Source organism: Nanorana parkeri, unplaced genomic scaffold (assembly GCF_000935625.1).
Source record: "Nanorana parkeri isolate BGI_ZX_2015 unplaced genomic scaffold, ASM93562v1 scaffold17, whole genome shotgun sequence".
Lineage (NCBI taxonomy): Eukaryota > Metazoa > Chordata > Amphibia > Anura > Dicroglossidae > Nanorana > Nanorana parkeri.
The window spans coordinates 2,281,963-2,290,083 of NW_017306285.1; positions in this window are offsets into that span (position 1 = coordinate 2,281,963).

Below are 8,121 nucleotides of genomic sequence, written 5' to 3' on the forward strand. Positions count from 1 at the left end.
GTAAAAACCCCCCTCATGATTTTAAACCCGTCCTGTTTTAGCGTACCGCGGACAAATAAACGGCTGCAAAACAATGTGAATATCGGTGATTGACATTTTAGTATTTATTTTGGTGACTTTTGTGTACAATGCAAGCTGTAAGAATTGAATAAAGCCACTTTCACCACACGGAATTCCATCAAGACATCGTGCCATTTATTGACGACTGAGAACGGCGCGCTCTTGCTACAGGGGGGAGGGAACAGGCTTGTGTGCCCAATACGACAAAAAGGGGTGAGCGTGATCAAAGGCAGTACACCGATAAGGATGCACAAACATGTCATATAATTATATACAAATAACTAAATATATATATAAAGAACGCTGCTGTTGGTAGAAGACGGAGCCTCTGGAATATCAGTTCCTGGATGGCGAATCCAAGTTAGCTACGGAAACATCTCCACAATGAGTAAAGGGAACCTGTCATGAATGAAATACGGGTGATGCCGATGCTGACCTCCTTAGGAAAACCTGTGGCCTCAATACTTTGACTCAAAGGGGGTGATTTACTAACCTAAACACACGCACGCACCAGGTGCGTGTGATTTTCACACAGCAAAATGTATTTATCAACCAAAAAGTCTCTAAAAGCATGTTTCCACTAATGCCATACATGGAAAAATCATGCACATGATGCATATATAATGCTGCTTCACAGTTTAGACAAAAATGGTTAGCTCATGCATTTATATTCCTGCATTCATCAACGCAAGCAACACAACGTAGAGCTAATTTACACAACATCACCTTGCAATTCAGGGCAAGGCTTTGCACAACACACCTGCTGGGTGTGTACACACTACAAAGGTGTTTAGATTCCACCCATAGATCATGCTGGGAGGGAACACACTACAGAGGAGTATACATGTTCGTGGTGTGTTTATAAGGTTAGTAAATCAACCCCCAAGAGTCATAATAAACCTAATAGTCCTTATTCCTGGGTCGGAATTGTCTCAGCATGACAACCGTTGGGTCGGCTCTGCTTGCAATGCTGGATTCTGTAGTGCAGCTGAGAAGGGTCATGTGACAGACAGTCAGGTGCTGTCTGAGATTCGCTGAACGGCTCATAAAGTGGGTTGCCTTTGGACTTCATCTCTGATGTTCGGCTGTAAGCGCTCTCAAATGCCTGCTGGTTAAAAGACAAGAGTGCAATGAAGGAGAAGTCACAAAAGAAATATATTACGCATGCACCAAATACATTTTATATGACTTCGAAATGATAAACAGAACCCCGAAAACTCTCCGGCCTCATGATCCGGATTGTAAATGCGTTCCCCTGCCAGGGCCCGGCCATGGAGAAGAATGGTGTCCCCAGCTAAGTGCATGGCCCCGGGATGGATTCAGTATAAGACACGCAATGTGCACAGCTCTGGGCAGGCCGGGGCAGTATTCAGATTGACTGGTCAGCATCTGATGTCTGGCACTACATCTACAAATCTGACCAAATCAGAGGCGGTTGTCACCCTATAACAGGAAGTGAATGAACAAGGACCTTAATAGCAGGGTGAGCAGGGATTATATTCATCTGCTAAAAACAGCAATATAAAAAAAACAGCCCATCAAAGGATAAAACCAAAGCAGCCATCGCTGCAATATTCAGCTTCAGGGCCGCTTCACACCATAAAGAATGCCTCTGGAACGCAACTCGGCCGGCTCCCTGCGTTCAGGGGCGTGGCATTGAAGTCAATGGCGCCACAGACCCGCCCACAGTGCGATCGCCGTCACCCGAACCCGTTAATGCCTGCGTTCTGGAACGCACTCTTTGTGGTGTGAACCGGCCCTCAATCCAGAAATGTCCCCCACGGTACTTTTGTCTACCGCAAGGTGGTTTCTGCCTGGCAGTGGACAGTGAATGGAGTAGCAGCTCATCTCGGCCCTCTCCTCCTATCACCACGTTCTTTGGAAGCCAATACGTTGTGCTGCAATGCTCATGCTGATGAGGGAAGACAGCAGAATGACAAGAGAGATGAGCTTGTCAGTCTGCTGCTTCTCCTTTCACTGTCCAATTGCAGGCTGGGGGAGGAACAAGACCTGTAATGGTTACTTAGCTGCAGCAGAGAAAATCAGGCTGATCACCCTGCCAGTGAGGGCCGTGCTGTGTGGCAGAGCTGTGCAAATCTCAGAACTGTAATGTCTTCCTTATATTGTAAAGAGCTACACAAACGGTTGGCGCTATATAAATCCTGTATAATAATAATAATAACTACATGGGCAGAAGTAGAAATTCTTTGGCAGGTAGTACAGCTCCAATATATGTATTTCATCTTAGTCTGGAGGTCTAACTTTAAACATGTTCCCGGTTGTGCTGGGAAGGCAGAAAGGGGATCACAGCAGAGTAAATCACAGTGCAATGGCACACAGCCATACATACACTACATGGCCAAAAGTAAGTGAACCCCCTTCCATATTTATGAGTTGAGGTATTTCCAGTGAAGGGTAATGCTACAACAAGCAAAGACAATTGTGCTCTTAAAACCTTGTTGGAACAGTTCGTGGAAGGCCCTCTTCTGTTCCAGCATGACTGTGCCCCCCCACCCCCACCCCAGCTTCACAAACACATGTTGGATGAGAATAAGACATCATCATACTATCAGTACCTGACCTCATGAATGCTCTTTTGGCTTAATGGGCCCAAATTCCCACAGACACCCTCCAAAATCTTGTGGCAAGCCTTCCAGGAAGAGCCCAGCCTGTTATAGCCCCAAAGGTGAGAACTCCATATTAGTGTCCATGGTTTTGGAATGCCCGACAACCTTGTATAGGTGTGATGGTGAGGTGCCCATTTCTGGCCATACAGTATGACATGACCTACGCTACCTTCTTCAGGGGAGCTCCATGCTGCTCTTGGATGTATTTCTGAGAGCTCGCCGTCCACTTTATTGTTGCGGCTTCATCCGTCTCCACGTTACAGACGGGAACACACAGTTTCAGCTGGTCCTAGTACATCCGTATCCTGTGCCTGGGAGGAAAGGAGACAACTTTTATAATATGGCTCTGAACCACGAAACCTTCCCAACAGAACATGAAGACACGGCAGAGAAGTCTTCCACCTCGGGGGACACTAATTAGGACTCATCATCACCCTCTATGACAGTGCAGGATCCCGGGTGTAACTAAAGCCGTAAGTGCCCATGAGGCTGCTATGGGGCCAGGTGACAATGGGGACCTGAAATGATTTGTAGGAAACTCCGCCCATGCTCTATCCCGGTGCTTCTCTATTCCAGCGCTGCGCAACCTTTATCTAGTCACAGCACCCTTTCAAAGTATGCAAAACCTTGAGGCGCCCCAAGTGTAAAAACCATCCATGTACAAAGGTATTTTCAGTCATAGAGCATCACAGCTAGGGGTATATAGGACTGTGACAAGATCACACACAATGGTCACGTTTTAGGATAATAATATTCAAAATACTACTATTACTAACAACAACAATAAAAAATACTACTATTACCCTAGCCCACCCTATAAAAATACTGATATACTACTTCTTATAGTCTACTACTACTAGTAAGCTACTACTGCTACCAATAAAAGTAACAATAATAACCACAATAATCTACTATTACTACTTCTACTAATGAACTACTACTAATAATAATAATATAATTCTGATGATGGTAATATTAGGGAGGCACGGATATATCGGCCGCCGAAACATATCGGCTGAAAATGGCACTTTTGGCTAAATGCCGAAAGTGCCATTTTCCTGCCGATACATCGGTGCATCCGTGATTTCTTTCCTCCCGCTGGGCGCAGCTCTGGGTCACAGCGGGGAGGAGAGAAAGTGACAGCCGGCCGAGCCCTGCGGGAGGAGAGCGCTGTGAGCGGCCGGTGTCTCTCCTCCCACGTCGCTCAGCCGCCTATCACAGTCCGGCAGAGCGGTGTGGGGGCGGAGACAGCCTGTGCTGTCACAGGAGACAGCCTCTCCTCCCTGCTCTGCTCGCTCAGCCTCCTGTGGCAGCTGTCAGAGAGGAGAGCGGGTACAAGTCGGTGATCAGTGATCGCTGAGTGTTTGTAGATAATTGAGGACATGTTATGGTTACTGTATCCTCAATTTATGAATGGATGGGAAGTCACCTACATCCCCTCCTGTCCATTCATGATTGTAGTTATAGTAAACATACTCTGTTCTCAATGAGCAAGAACACTCATTGAGGATTCCTGTTCATTGATAACAGGGGACACAGAAAAAGAGATTGAGGACTTTGTGTTCTCAATCTCTTTTTCTATTTTAAAAGGGAAATCTCAGGGGTCTGTTTAGAGCCCCAATATTTCCCCAAAGCCCCTAAAAGTAAAGTAAAAAATAAAAAAAAAAAAATATAAAAAATAAATAATAAAATATTTAAAGAATCTGAAAACATTAAAATAAAAAAAAATTCAGTTTCGGCCTGACAACTTTTTGTATTTCGGTTTCGTTTTAGAAATTTCCATTTCGGCGCACCTCTACTTCAGATGATTATTAATAATAATTACCACGTTCTTTTTGGCACTTTGGTGGCCCTGCTGCCATACATAAACGCATGCAAGATGGGATCAGCTAGTGTTGCCTTCAGGCATCAGGGTGAAGCTCACAACACCTACTGCTGGAGCAGGGGAAGCCACTTTGGCTGGTTAGGTTGATGGGCTGGTACTAAGAGGCACCAGAGGAGCTGCTGATTGGGAAAAAGCTAGGCTCCACCCCTTCTCCCTCAAGCTGGGGATCCATCTGATGAAGTCGGGTAAATTTAAACATCTGCACCACCTTCAAAAATTCACATTCTGCTGGTTGGCTCCCCGCCCCCGAGGGCCTTTTATAAGAGTGCGAGGGCAATATGTACAGAACGCAGGTCAATCATAAATAGCCAATACCAATCACAAATACCAAAATAGGGCCCCAACACCGGTCAATAGGGAGCCAATTCCCCCGACTGAAGCAACAACTTTAAATATAACTTCCTAGAAGCAATCAATGAAAAACGTCCAGAGCGCCAAAAAAACGACAAATCAGTGAGACTAAAAAACGCTTCCATCCTGAAACAAGGCGGAAAATCTGCAAACTACAGTACGACGGTCCGCAGAATCGGATATGAATCCGTCCGCAATAAGCGCATATCAAATAAAATAAATAAAAATACAGTGGCCAAATTTGGTCTGCGGCACACTTTTTGGTCACTTTGGCCCTATAGGAATGTTTGGCGCCCAGCGGGCATCAGCTAGTTCCGCAGGGGGAGGATTGAGGCTGATGGCTGTTGCTGACCCTCCTCACGTGACCTGTCCCCGCACTAACCACGCTCCCGCCTATGCTCAGGTCTTGGCTGGTGTTGACGTTCCTCACGTGACCTGTCCCCGCACTAACTCCGCCCCCGCCTATCCCCCAGCTGCCGCCACGGCCACACGCTGTTCTCGGATGGTGTCCAGGGTCCCCTCGCTCCTTCCGGGAATGAGTACGAGGATCCGGATACCGCCAACCGCCAGAACCGGAGACCGGTGTGAACACCGGCGCCAACAGCTTTCCCCGGAGAGGAGGTGGGAGGCACGTGATGCAGGCGCACCTGTATGACGTGCGTACCCATCCAACAAAATGGCGGCTACCCGCAAATGTGTCGCCGGCCACAGCGTCCCTATACTTTGCACTGGAGTATTTCCATATGTGTGAAAATAGGAATCCAGATATCAGTAATCAGGTTGAAAGCCACACCGACAATGGTCCCGGATTTCCCCGTGCTGGTCTCCTGGGACATGCAGTGTGTGTGTGCAGCTACCCTACAGTCCTATATTCTGACGTCTCCGGGATAAGGCTTCTGTACATTTAGCAGTGAATCTCACATTCGTTTATCAATTACTGCCATTACATTTTCACTGAAGGTGAATCGTGTGTTTTTAATGAGCACAATTGATTCACCATTAATGAATGTTTGGTCAAAGGCACATAAAGCACTTTACAAACAGACCCCAATGTCTAGCAGAGTTAAAAACTCATTTCCAGTGATCATTTTGCAGTCTGTGTTCAACTGGGCAGATTTCCCTTCACTTCCTGTCATTGAGATGCTACAGGAAGTGAGATGCAGTTGGCATTGGAGCAGGTGTCCCCATTGGAGGACTGACCACCGTATCCTGTTACCGTATCCTGTTCTGGTGACAACGCTAATATGCTAGATAAGTCACTAGGATATGTAGAGGGGTTACTCTCCCTCCTGGAGACACAGACAGTAATAAAAACCTAACAAGAGGTCTAACCCAGGGGTAGGCAACCTTGGCACTCCAGCCGTGGTGGAACTACAAATCCCATAATGCATCGGCCGCTGGTAGTCATGCCTGTGGGTCTCAAGAGTCTTACAATTCCTCATGGGACTCGTAGTCCCACCACAGCCGGAGTGTCAAGGTCTGAGTCTTCGCTACTCTATCCAGGAAAACAAACACTTTAGTAAACTAAATCTTTCTATGGACATTCCCATTCAGTTGCCTGCAAAGCTTGCAATCAAGTGCATGTGATCTGGGGGCACATGGCCTGTTTTTTAGTTCAGTTCTGTATACTTGTAAATATTTATAACAGGATATGGAATTAAATGGATTTATAGTCACCGATTCTTTAATGGCCCCACTACCTTCAGTCTTCCTTCAATGTTCACAGCAGCTGGAGGGCCCCGTCTGAGCAGCTCATCCGAGGAATAGGAACATGCTGCTGTGCTGAATACATCCATGAGGTCTCTGGCATCTTGTTCGGAGGCAGACTCTGGGATGTCCGGTATAGAAAATCGGCTGAGCAAGTATGCGCCAATGTGTCTCTAGGGCTGCGATAGATTCACTAACAAATAGCGCCATTTCAGCGTTAGTGAGGAACTTTCACAGCCTCATTGGTTGCTAGGATTCTGTTAGTCCACAGCCTCATTGGTTGCTAGGATTCTGTTAGTCCACAGCCTCATTGGTTGCTAGGATTCTGTCAGTCCACAGCCTTAGTGGTTGCTAGGATTCTGTCAGTCCACAGTCTCATTGGTTGCTAGGACACAGTTGGGCACAGCGCCATCGTTTGCAAGGATGCTATTGGTCCACAGACTTAGCGGTTGCTAGGGCACAGTCGGCCCACAGCATTATTGGCTGCTAGGATGCTCTTGGTGCGCATTAGGACAGTCAGCCTACAGCGTCACTGCTTGCTAGGATGCCGTTTGCTGCATAGTGTCCTTGGGTACTATGACTGTCGGCTGCACAGCCTCCTTGTTTGCTAGGACATTGTTGGACAGACAGCACCATCGCAACCAATGACAGTGCATCCAACAGTGTCATAGCAACCATTAAAGCTGTGCAGCCGACCGCGTCATAGCAACCAATGATGCTGAGCAGCCGACAGCGTCATAGCAACCAACGATGCTGTGCAGCCGACCGCGTCATAGCAACCAATGATGCTGTGCAGCCCAGGGGCTAAACATGCACGAAGGACAGGAAGTCTGTGATATGTACACTCTAGCCTCAGTGCTGTCCCCGACCATATGACACATTCATGTACCAATTTCCAACAGGCACGTGAATTTGTTGTAGGTACCCAAGTTTGTCATGCAATATTCTCAGTCTAAAAGGGACAGTGTTCTGAGTGGGCACAACATTTTAAAAATGCCACATCCGGAAGCTAAAGGGTATTGTGTATATCACCATTATGGATACTTAGGAGCTGGAAGACAGCAGCACTTATCAGCATCAGTTGAGGCAGCTAACAGGACCATGAAAGTCAGACCTCAGGAGGGCACTAGTGGAGGGATAATGAGCCTAGTGATGACGGGAAGGAGGCATTTTTGAGAGGGTACACGGGCCAGTGACTTTGGAAGATGTGGTACCCATCTACTGCTGCCATAGAGTGCTAGTGATGGGCATCCAGAATGCTGGTGAAGGATCTCGCTGTTGTACCACAAGCATGTGATCAGCTGCAAATCAGGACAGTCCGCAGTATTCATCAACATTGTCGCGGCAGCTGCTGGAGACTCTACACATCATCCAACTATAGAACTGCGAGCTTGTAAAAAATGTGAAAGTGACATTACAATGACAGCCTTCCCCCCTACAACCTCCACACCTTCCCCTATAAGTGCCTCTCCTTCAGCTAAGCTATAAAAT